Source organism: Urocitellus parryii, chromosome 2 (assembly GCF_045843805.1).
Source record: "Urocitellus parryii isolate mUroPar1 chromosome 2, mUroPar1.hap1, whole genome shotgun sequence".
NCBI lineage: Eukaryota > Metazoa > Chordata > Mammalia > Rodentia > Sciuridae > Urocitellus > Urocitellus parryii.
This window is the reverse complement of record NC_135532.1, coordinates 42,902,624-42,914,954: the sequence shown is the minus strand read 5'-3', so window position 1 is coordinate 42,914,954 and position 12,331 is coordinate 42,902,624.

Here is a 12,331-nt window from a genome sequence, read left to right as displayed (position 1 = left end):
TTCTCATCTGAAACAACACTCCTAATGAACCAAGGAAGCTGAAATAAGAGAGTCCAGGCCTGCTCAGGGGAGTTCATGAGGCTCATAGCAAAAAAAGCAAAGGAACCTGCAACAGAATCACAGATGTAAAGATATATTTCTGACACACATAAAGTGAAAGCCAACATCCCTGGAAGATTCTTTAGGTGCCAAGCACTTTTAGACATTATCTCATTCAACTGCCTGTAACTCCAGAAGATAAACATTATTAATCCCATTTTACAAATAAGAAAATTTGAAGCTCAAAGAAGCCAAGTACTTTGGCCAAGATGCTCAGCTAGAAAGGGAAGGAGCCAGAATCCACGCCTAAGTCTTTCTGGTTTCAGTTCAGGGATTCTTCAGCCTCACTAACCATTCCCCTAGCCCCACCCCCACCTCAGGAAATCGGGCAACTGGCAGGGAGGGGTGTACTTGCCAGGGTACAGTCAGAAAACAGAAGCTCCTCTAGTAATTTTAATAGAGAGGAGACACTGGGAAATCATTGAACAGGTAGTCAAGGGTGTTGAAAGACAATTGGAGAACCTGGTCTAACAAGAGCTAGTGATTATAGGAGGTGGCTACCACCTGGGTTGGACAAAGTATGAAGGGAGCTGGGGTCACAGACTCCAGAAGTGTGGAGGCGACTGGAGCTGGGATCAGACTTCTGAGCAGAGGGTGCTGCCTTGCGGGTGCTGGTCCTCAGGGTAGGTATGATGGGGTTGGGAGCCCTGAAAGAAGCCGGAAATCACAACTAACTTAACCAATGCTGCTTCCAGGGTAAAGGGTCACACTGCTGCCAAAAGGAAAGCAAGCAAGGACAAAGGACAAATCCCTTCTCCCCTGTGCCACCTAACTTTCCCTAGGGTCCCTAACTGGCAAAGGAGATGAGTAGTTAGCAGAGTCGTAGCCCTAGCCCTGAAGGCAGAGTTTGGAAGGGTGAGTCTGAAGCTGAGCAAGAACAGCTTCCTAAGCAGCACAGGGGCGTGTGTGCTGTGCACGTGGTTTGGAATAAGAGGAGGAATCACTGCTCTAATGACATCAGCTGCCATTACTGAGCACCTCCAGTGTGGCATCCGGGGTGTCCCACCCTCTCCACACACTGACTTGTTTGCCCCTCACCCTATGAGGTCAGTGCTTTTAATCTTACCAAGTTTAGAGGTTCACAGACTAATGTTCAGAGATGCTGAATAACTTGCAAAAGGTTAGGAAGAGGAGGAGCCGAGATTCAAAATCAGTTCTGTCTGATTGCTAAGACCCTGTCACAACCCCGCACTAGTTTGCCCCAGCGGCCACGACACAGTGCCGCAAGCCCAGCAGCTTACAGCAATAAAACCACATTGTCTCACAGTCCTGGAAGCCAGAAGTCTAAATTCAAGGTATTGGAAAGGTCATGCCAATCCTGAGCTCTCTAGGAGAGAATCCGTCTTTGCCTCTTCCAGCTTTCGGCAGCTCCAGGTGTTTGGTGGCTTGTGGCTGCATCTGTGCCTCAGCCTCCGTCTTCACAAGGCCTTCTTCTCCCTGTGTGTATTCTCTTATAAATCATTTCTAGAACACTTGTTGGATTTAGGACCCACTGGGGTGACCCAAGATGCTCTCATCTAAAGATCCTCGACTTAATTACATCTACAAAGACATTTTTCCCAAAAAAGTTCACATTCACAGCTTCAAGGGGTAAGACTTTGGACCCTCTCTTTCAGTGGGTAATAATTAGATAATTACACCACTGGGCCAAGTGAAACGATTCCTGGGCTTTTGAAATCACATTCAGCAAAACCACTTAGGGTGAAATCTGTATTCTTGTGACATTTTCAGATTCTAAAGCAATGGTTGGAGTTCCTGTCCCTTTAAGGGTTTCTCTCCCTTGCAAAAGACAAATATTCCGTGACATCTTTTACAGCGCCCGTCACCTGGAATAGCCATCCTGTATGTCTTGGCCTCATCAACACATGCCCTCATTTCAAAATGCATCTGGAAGCTTCCTCCCTCCTCTCCTGTCTTGCCTCAGCTTCTTTCTTTGCCTTGACTTTTGTTAGTACTGGGGTAGCGCCATCCCAGAATTCAGCAGGAAAGTGTGGCCCAAGAAATATTTTTTTCCAGAGGAGTAGGTAGCCTCCATCACTTGTCTCAATAAAGGTCCCTGCTCTTTCCCAAGCCTCCACTCCACACCTGCCTTGGGAAGGGAAACTTCAAATGAGATTTCTCTTGGTTGGAACACTTGAACCATCCATTTGCAATTCACCTGGTTGAGGACATTATGGAAATTTATGTCCCTGGCACATATGCTTATTATGTGGGTGTGAAGGATTAAAAAAAAATACTCAAAGCAAGAAAACTTTGGACAAGACACGTGCATTTTTCCCTTTTGCAAAAGAAGTGTGAGCTGAGGGACCCCTAATGTGTCAAGGTTAATGAAATGCCTTTCATATACCTGATCTGAAAGAACAAAAAGATGCTTTCTCTCCCATGTAAACATGTCAACCCATTTTATTAGGGTCTGAAATATTTGCTAGTGGTTCTTTCCGGCATGCCAAGGACTAAAAAAATCCTGTGGGTTTAAATATTGAAGTTCCTATATTTTGCTTCCTGTATGGAAAGGAGATGAATATTAGAAAGCAAAATTTTGAAACTCAACCAGGGTTTATTCTGTCCAATTTTCTGAATATTAAAATCATCCATATCTGTTTGAAATTTAATTTTCAGAAAGTATTTCCTGCCTCCACCAGACATGGATATTGTTTTATTATTCCTCCCTCTTTCCCCACAAAATCCTTGGAAACATTTCTTCTGCAGGCAGAATTCTATTTGGCATTCATGAAGATAATTCCTCAGTATTTTATTTATTTTCCACAAGCTCTTCCTTGTCTCTGGTTCACAATGTACTTTTCCTTTCTCCGGAAGTGGGCGAAAAGAGAACAATGGATTGTGTCAGGCATCCCCTTTCCTATGACCAGAAAAGGACAACAATCTGTCTCTTTGCTTGGTACTATACATTGATGGAAAGGTCATGATACCTTTCATAACATGAGTTATTTGGAATAGTGAGACTAAATGCCTACCAGTTATTATTCTACCTGATTCTGTTACTCTAACAAAGAATATTTGGGGTTTGGAGTGGAAGGATGAATACATACATGGAGTGATAAAGAGGAATCCAACACTAGTAGGTAACCATGTTTCCAAAGAGTCCTGTTCTTCAATACTAGCTGCAGTACCTCTCATGCTCCACTGATATATTTGTCTGACTTGTTAATTCATTATATAAGCCACAAACCCTACAGTTAGTGTAAGAAGGGAGGAACATTTTCCTAGTTCAGTTTTCCAGATAGCTCTTCTGCTCTCATCAGACCCCTGAAGGAAGTGAAGTCTAATGCAGCACCGTGTACTCCTGGAGCTCAAGTGTAGGTACGTTCTGCCTTGCTTCTTTCAGGAGTAGCATCTATGCACATTTCACGGTCCATATATAATTCATCCAAGAGGCACTTGCCGGGAGGGAAGGTGGAATTCCCAGATCTTTGGCTAACAGTCTGGGTGTTCTGCTCACAGCCTAGTTTTGCTTCCCTGGCAAGTCTCTTGTCCCCAGCTCCAAACAAACCAATCTGACTGTAGCCAAGGACAAGGTTTGTGAATGAGTACTTTGAGAAAGAGTGGGATTATGGGCTCTGTTCTTCGACTGGATCACACTGTTTCTCCCCACCTGAAATGCCTTGCTATCTTCGCCATCCAGGAAAATGCTGCCATTCCTCAGTGATTTCCAGTACGGCAGGATTAATGGTGGTAAGAGGTGTAAATCTCCAGTCTTTAGAAAGCCTCAAAGGCTCCTGAGAAAATGCAAGAGGAGTTGGGTAGATAAGTGTGGGTGGGAAAGCGGAGCAGGGTGCTGCAGCAGGTTGAATTCAGGCTGTTGTTACGGGTGACTTTTCACACAGGCGTTTCTGAACAGACACACAGAGAGGAAAAAAGAGAGGCAGAGACTGGAGTAACAATGACAAGCCAAAGAACACCAAGGATTGCCAGGAGTCTCCAGAGAAGGAGGCATAGAACAGATTTTTCTCCCAGAGCTTCTAGAAGGAAGCAAACTTGCTGAGACTTGATTTGAGACTTCTAGCCTCTGGACTATAGGAGAAGACACCAAGTTTGTGGAATTTGTCAGTAAGAAGCATTGGTTTAATGAGTCCCAAGAGATGTGGATTTATTATGACTGATAATGGATTTGATAAGCCAATTTGACAGCTGTGGAAGACCTATTGTGTGCCAGTCTCTATTCTCTTCTGCTTTTTAGTCCTGTGGAAGCCATAAAGCAATAACCATCAGGAATGCCTGAGGACAATGGAGAGGAATGTCCCCGAGGAAAGAAGCAGGCTCTGTGAGGGCATGCAGCAAAGGAGGCCACCCTCGGGGAGGAGTCGGCAGAGGCCCTCTGAGGAGGGCATGTGAAGGAGTGTGATTGGGGGGAACAATGGAGGCTTCAGAGTAGCTCTTTTCTCCCTGGTAAGCATTGTATACAGCAGTGGGTACTTTTCTGGTTAAAATGAATACAAATATTTTTGTCTCAACAAAAATAATGTTTTGTATGTTTCCTGATACCTTGATGATATACTAAACAGAGTTTGAGATTTACTGGATTGGAATAGCAGACAATGAAAAGAGGGCCCATTATTTCAGCCCATAGATCCGGTCATCTGCATCTTTATCTTTTCTCTAAGTATTTCCCTGGGATATTCAGAGATATGAAGGGGGCATGGGAGTGTGGTTCCACCCTGAAGTAAGATTTAGAGAAAATATTTTAAACCAAAAGAGATGGGTTTCTGGAAAGTTTCTTGTAACCTTTAATGTACTGATTTGCTTATGAATCCCCACGTGGCTACTGTACTATGCATCATTCCCAGTATCCTTGGGCTAGAATCTTATCATGAAGCAGCTCACAGAACCAGCATTTGTGAAATGCATCATGAGGAACACCACATCCCAGCAACTACTCAGTTGGATGTGAGTCTTGTAACTTTCCTTCCCTTCTCTTTCCTCCAGGGTATCTTTCAATAATCTCAGCACAGAGTTGGACAGACATCTCTAGGACACCCTGTCCCAGAACAGCTAGATCCCAGATTGCTCCTCACTGAAGTGTGATAGTTTGTGGTTACATCTGCCAACGAGAGACATCATCTAGGTGATAAAGATGAAAGGGAACCTGCAGAAAGGACCATGGCAGAGTGTCTACCCTGTGCTTTTATAATGCTTGTTCTTCCACACACCTTTGACCTTGTAGAAACACTTGCAAGTAGAGGGTTTGCAAAGCTGAGAAGAGAAACATGAGCAATAATGGGATCTGACACTCTCTTCCTATTAGACAATCTCCAGGCAGAGTGGCCTGCGTTCCACACTATCTGTAGTCTCTTAGCATGCTTTCTGGAAGATATAATTACAAGCATTGAAGAAGAAAAATGCATTAAGCAATTTCATCACCATAATAGACACATAGGACCATGGTTTGAATGTGTCTCCCAGAGTTCATGTGTTGGAAACTTTGTCTTGAATGCAACAGTGTTGAGAGGTGGGACCTTTCTGAGGTGAGTAGGTCACGAAGGCTTTTGCCTCCAAGAATGGATTAATGTCATTGTTGCAGAATGAGGTTCATTGTCAGGAGAGTGACTTAATTGTAGGAACAAGCCTTCTTCCTCTCCTCCTCCTCCTCCTTTTTCTTCTCCTCCTTCACCTTCCCTTTCCCCTTCTTATCTCCCTCTCTTCCATGGAATGATATAGCAGGAAGGCCCTCAGCAGATGCAGTTCCTGGATCCTAAACTTCCCAACCTCTAGAAATGTGAGCCAAATAAATTTAGGGTCATTAAATTACAGCAGCACAAACAGACTGAGGCACATACTATTATGTGTCATGGATCCCCTTCAGTTCCCAAACAGTGTCTTAAATGTCCTCATTTCCATACACGCTCTACCAATGACTCACTTTCATACTCTGACAAGTCACATAACTTTATGGTGTTGCACTTTCTCCATTTTCAAATGGAGGGGGGGAAACAACTGCCTTGCTATTGTAGGTTTAAGACACCTGATCATCCAGCACTGTGAAATCCTAGTATAAACAATACTGCGCAGGAACAGACAAGCCTAACAAGACAGCTCAACGCACGGAAGCATTAGTCCGGCCAGGAGTCCTCCTGGAGACTGGAGACTATTGCACCTTCCTGCATTACAGTTTGGGCAGCACAGAGCACCTCAGGGAGAACGTGCCACCTGTGGAAGGGGAGTCTGGATTCTAGGTTTCAACCTTGGGTCTGCAACAGTGTGACTTTGGACAACTCACTCTTCTATAAAATGGAGATAAAGATGCCCACCTGGAGAGTATTTACAAGGAGCAGAGATAGAGAGTCAGAATCTTTAGAACATAGGAGACGCCCCATAAATAAACTATCACACCTCCCATGAATTTACTGCATCCTATTTGCATTAAACCCTCTTGCTCCATTAATTCATGGCCTTATATTGATAGGGAAGTCAGCAAAATAGCTAAGGTCATCAGAAGCTGTTCATGGGCCTTTACCTTCTAGGTGCTTCATTCATTTATTCATTTAGCAAGTATTTCTCAGGCCCCACCAGCTCTGGAATCCTGTGGCTTCCCAGTATTACCGATGCCCACTGCTAAATAGATCTGCCTGGGCCCTCAGATTCTCCTTTCTTTACTGTTCCCAGTGAGAAACCCTGAACACCCTTCAGTCCATACTGAACAGTTGGGAGGACTGTGCACTACACAACTTCTTGGGAAACATCCACAGGCCCCTAGGGAATCTTCCTGAGGTTATACAAGAAAACAAAGTCAATATAGCAAAATCCAAGAACAAGCTGGGGATTGCAGGGAGGAAAGCAAAGATTCTTTTTACCTGTAAGCTCTAGCTCTTCCCTGAATACAGGAGAACATTCTGGCTAGGAAGTTGCAGGCTTTAATTAACACTGTTAATCACAATAATAACACCATACAGGCAGTCCTCCCCTTGTGTAAGTTACACAACTGCAAATTCAACCAACCTCAGACTGTACATAACTGGGAAAAAATTGCATCTGTATTGATCATGTACAGATCTTTTATTCCCTAAACAATATAGAATAACAATTATTTTCATAATATTTGCATTATTTTAGGCACTATAGGTAATCTAGAGATGACTTAAAGTGTATGGGAGGATATGCATAGATTATATGCAAATACTGCACCATATCACATGGGAGACTTGAGCATATGCAAAAGTTGGCGTCTGGGGCTCGGATGATGCCAAGGGACGACTGCTATTTGTATTTCCCTTTATAATCCTCAAGGGAATCTTGTGGAAAATACTATCATCTCCATTTTATTAATAAAGAAACAAGATCCAGAGAAATTAAACCACTCGCCCAAGGCCACAGAGTCAGTACATGACTGGTCCAGGAGTAAAACTCAGTTCTCCTGACTGATAGGACTATGCCCTCATGAGGCTGGTGGTCCAGCACCCTTGTCTAATAGAACTTTCCATGATGATGACTACAGTCAATATGACAGCCAGCAGCCCAAAGTGGCTATGGAGCACTTGGATTGTATGTAGTGCAACTGAGGATCTAAATTTTTTATTATATTTAATTTTAATTAAGTTGAGTTTAAATATCCACACGTGCCTGATGGCTACTATATTGGGCTATGAAGGGCCTTAATGCTAAACCTGAGCTACGCAAAGAGAGTTTCTGAATCAATCACCCCTCTCTTTCCATAGGTATGCACCCCCAGAGCCATCCCTTCCCTATTCCAAGCCCCAGGCCCTTGTGAAGCCATTCATGAATAATTACAGAGTGTCTCCAGATCCCTTGAAGAAAGGGTTGACCCTAGCCATGGTCAGAGCTCACAGCTGCCCATATAGTTTGATAAGAGCCGTGACCAAAAGAGCCAGTTCTTCCCAAGATCACTTGCATCTCCCTCGGGGCCTCAATTCCCCCATCCGCCTCTCTACTGGAGGAGACTAGAGGCTTTGAAGTCAGAGGCAAATCTGTCACTATTAAGTCACTAACACCCTGAGAATTGAATTTGCTGACTAATCACTTCCCTGGGTCCTAAGGGAGCAGAATCTAGGAATGGGAGACAGACTTTGAGAGAGAGAAAAGGAAACGTGGGCATGCTGAGGACAGAAGCACAGAGGAGGGGCTCCCCAGTGAACTCTAGCTCAAAGCCTTATTTTATTTGGCCAATACAAACAGTAAACAAATTAAATTTTTAAATGTTTAAACTCACTGGATCTCCAATACATAAATATTGTAAGATTTCAAATAAAAACTGGTTTTCCCGGTCCTCTTGGAATCCCCACCGCAGTTGCCGACTATGACCTTCTTTACTCACTTGGCTGACCTGCCCAGCATCTGCAGGCTCCACGTTTGTGATTTTTCCAAGCAGGGGTGCAGGCCTGGGTTAGGTGCCTCTGGAAAGGGCTGGGATAATGGAGCTAGCTTGGTACCTGAAGTCCAAGGGGCGCCTGGGAGAGGGGAGAGAAAAGCAAGATGGTGTGAGGGACGCAGGATCTAAGATCTGGGCTGCACTAAATGCCACGGCACCTCCACTCTCTCCTTCCGACCTCTCCCGCGTTGATATGTGCCAGATGTTTCTTGGAATGACTTGATTTCCAGTCCCCAAAGATTTTTTTTTTTCTTCTTTCTTTCAGCACCTAAAACAATGCCAACCCCACAGAAAGAACTCCAGAAGTGTGAGTCATTCACAACAAAATGCTCTCAATTCAGCAGGCCTCCATCAGACTCCCCCAGCTCCTGCTACAACCTGTCACTGTCCCCATGAGCATGCCTGTGTCCCCTCACTCACACTGAATCTCTGGGGTCACCCCCCAGTGAGTCAGGCTACTTAAGGCCAGGCCTGGGCCCATGTGGCTGACCCAGCCAAAGGCCGGCACAGCACCGGGTGTGATTCCCTCACTGTCTCTGGGCATGATCCTGGGAGCTGAGTCAAAATTATCCAAGCAATTGCTCAGCATACAACTTAACACTTTTCTCCCCACCCCCCTTCCTTTAGTCATTCAGTCTGTTCACTTGAGATTTCTCCATGCCTCTAAGACAGACAGGAGGGACTGGGGGAAGAAACCTAGGCTAGAATCTCTGTGAAAAGAGGGACCATACATTTTCAGAATCTAGGCACAGAGCAGGGTTCTGAAGATAATGTTCTGAATGAAGAAGAGTGTGGAAAACAAGGTAGTTCACAGAGACAAGCAGGAGAGAGGGAGCTCCAGATGACAAGAGGGTCACGTTACCGTAGGTTGATTGCAGCCACCAGCCCCAAACCACTGCTGCATGCGTTCCCACCCATGTCAGCTAATTCACTCACCTAATCTTCTCTTTTCTGATCTATGAAAAGGAATAATATGTGCTTTGTTAATTGGTCCAACCCTTAGGTGGTCACCACAACACTTGGCAGCAAGATGCATCAAGAATTTAAAAACTCGGTGATCCTTACCCTAGGAGTTCATTGTAAGGAATGAATTTGGCAAGAAACAACCCTGTTATGTGTGTGAAGTTCATTTGGAATTCTATCCAACAGGAAAGTACCTAACATTACCTAACTATCCACAAGAGGAAAATTATTACTCATGTATAAAACTGAATCAGGATCGTCTATTTCTCAATAATAAAAATTAATATTTATGAAGATCACATAGAATCTGTCATCCTCTCTTCCACAGTGTTCCTTTAAAAACTAAATCTGTTCCCATTGCTGCCCTGCTCAAAATTATTCAGTGGCTACAGATGTAGAAGCAGGATGGCCAGGTCACATGGGCAATGCAGGTATACGTGAGCTACTGCCCAACTGCTTCCCAAACTGGAAGTACCATTGGACTTTCCCACCAACAGCTTGTGAGTCCCACTCCTCCACACCTCACCAGCATTTGTTATAGCCCATCTTTTCCCTTTTAGCCATGCTTACAGGTCTACAATGAAATTTCCTTGTGTTTTAATTCACATTTCTTGTTGGCTAATAATATTGAGCATCTTTCCATATGTTTAGTTAGATTTTTGTGTAAGTTTATTTATCCAATCAGACATAAAAACGCACATCAAAAGACTTTACCTTAGTGTATGAAATTACTTGTACACGAATGGCCATTGCAACAACAGTTACAAAATGGAAACCTAGATATCTATCAACAGGTGAATGGAGACACACATTGTGGTATACTTATACAATAGAATATTATTCAGCCATCAAAAAGAATGAACTGATAATGGCCACCACAAAGATAACACTTGAGGACATTATGCTGAATAAAAAACAGATATAAAAGAAGACCTACAACATGCTTATATTTATATGAAATTCTAGCATTGCAGAATTAATCTACAGTGAACTGAAAGCAGATTGATGATTCTCTGTAGTTAGGAATTGAGGCAGGTGTTGACTGGAAAGGACCACAGGCACTTTTCAGGGAGATAGGGTGTTCTGAATCTCTTAATTTAGGCAGTGATCACCAGGTAGATGTCCAACTGCACTCTTAAAATAGGTGCATTTTATTGCAGGTAAAATATACCTGCAATAAAATTGATTTAAAAATAAATATTCAATTGCTCCTCATTACTTCAGAATAAAGTAAAAAAAAATGTGAAAATTTTATACAAGGCCCTTGATGCCATTACCCTTTCTATCTCTGACTTTATTTCCTGCAATAATCACTCAACGCTCCCATTGTACTCAAGACCCACAGCTTCTCAGTCACTAGCACATTTTCTCACATCTCCGTATCTTATAAACACCATCCCCACTTCCTGGAATTGGAACCTGACCCTGGCCTCCTTATAATTTGACTCCTCCTATTCATGCTTTCCTATCAACTCAAGCCTGCCAAGATTTTTCTCCAAGGCTGGATCCAGTACCTCTCTGCTCTGTCCGCCTAGCATCCCTTGCATACCCGTGGCCAGATGTTTTCACACTATATGGTCAGGGGTAATAGTCTTATCTGTTTCCCTTACTAGCCTCTGAGCATTGTGAAGCCAGGATATGTCTACTCTGTTCTTAAGTCTTAGCACAGAATTTGGCACATAATATGTGCAATGCTTAGTAAACATTGAATGTGTGAATATATGAATGAATGAATGAATGCCCTGTCGACCTCAGAAGAATGCACTGAGGATCAGGCGAGATAAGTGTGACTCCTTGCACTCTCTTATTTGAGTGTTTGATTTGGCACCATATGTATGGCCAACACTATTCCCTCTGTGGTCCTCCACCTCCATCCCAGAGTCTGGCCAGCAAAGAGACCCTTGCCAGTTCCTATCCCGGAACCAGGATGACAAAGCTTCCAAGACGGCACCCCCCCCCCCAGCACCTCAAGAGGCCATCAGAAGATGCTGGACCCAGCTGAATCCCTGAGTGGTCGCTGTACTCCCTCGATGGGGTGGCACAGACCACAGCTCTCCGTGTCTACATGTTTCACCATCCCACCAAATACCTGTTAACTGATTGACGTCGACTACCTGAATTTTCATTGCTGAGGACATCTGTTTTCCTTGAGTGTGCTCCCTTGTTCCTGAAGTTTCTAACAGGTTAATGTCATCAATAGGGGCTCAGATAGACAAAAAGTAGTGTTGCCCTTGCTCACGGGGACTCCCTTGGCCATTTGCTTGATGACAAGGAGTCAGAGCACAGGCTCCCTGTGAGTGTGATCCGTTTTCTTTGCTTTTGCTAGAACCCTAACAAGAACCAGCTGGAACTCTGCCAAAGCCACCTCCCGTCTCTCCCCATCACCACCTCGCTCCTTCACAACAGTCTCTCCAGCCTCCAGTTCCACCTGTCAACACCACCTTCAGCTCACGTGTCCCCTGGACGAAAAGTGGCAACCTGCCTCGATGTCACTTTCCTGAAGGAAGGGAAGACATTTCCATCCCATCTTCATTCCTTGACCTGCCTGCTTTTCTTTTTAAAGTATGCTTTTTACTGCATTCGCTGGCATTCATTGGAGGCCAGTTCAGCCTCCAATCCTGTACCTGCTCTTTGCTGGTCTTTTTCATTGTCTGAAGGTTAATCTGGCAAAGTAAACGGCAGTAAAGAGCCTTCAACAAGCCTGTGCCCAAAGGGAAGTGGGTGAACTTCTAGAGGGGAGAGTGGGGGAAAGCGGATGAGGGAAGGGAATAGCATAAAATCTAAAGTTGAGCTTTGAATCCTTTTTTCAAGTGAGGAAAGATTCTTTGGTTCGTTCGTTCGTTCATTCTTACAATCTGGCCAGACCTATGGACTCTTGGAAAGTTGCCAAGCCTGGTCTCGTTTCTAATGTGGGCCCCAAACTCTGGC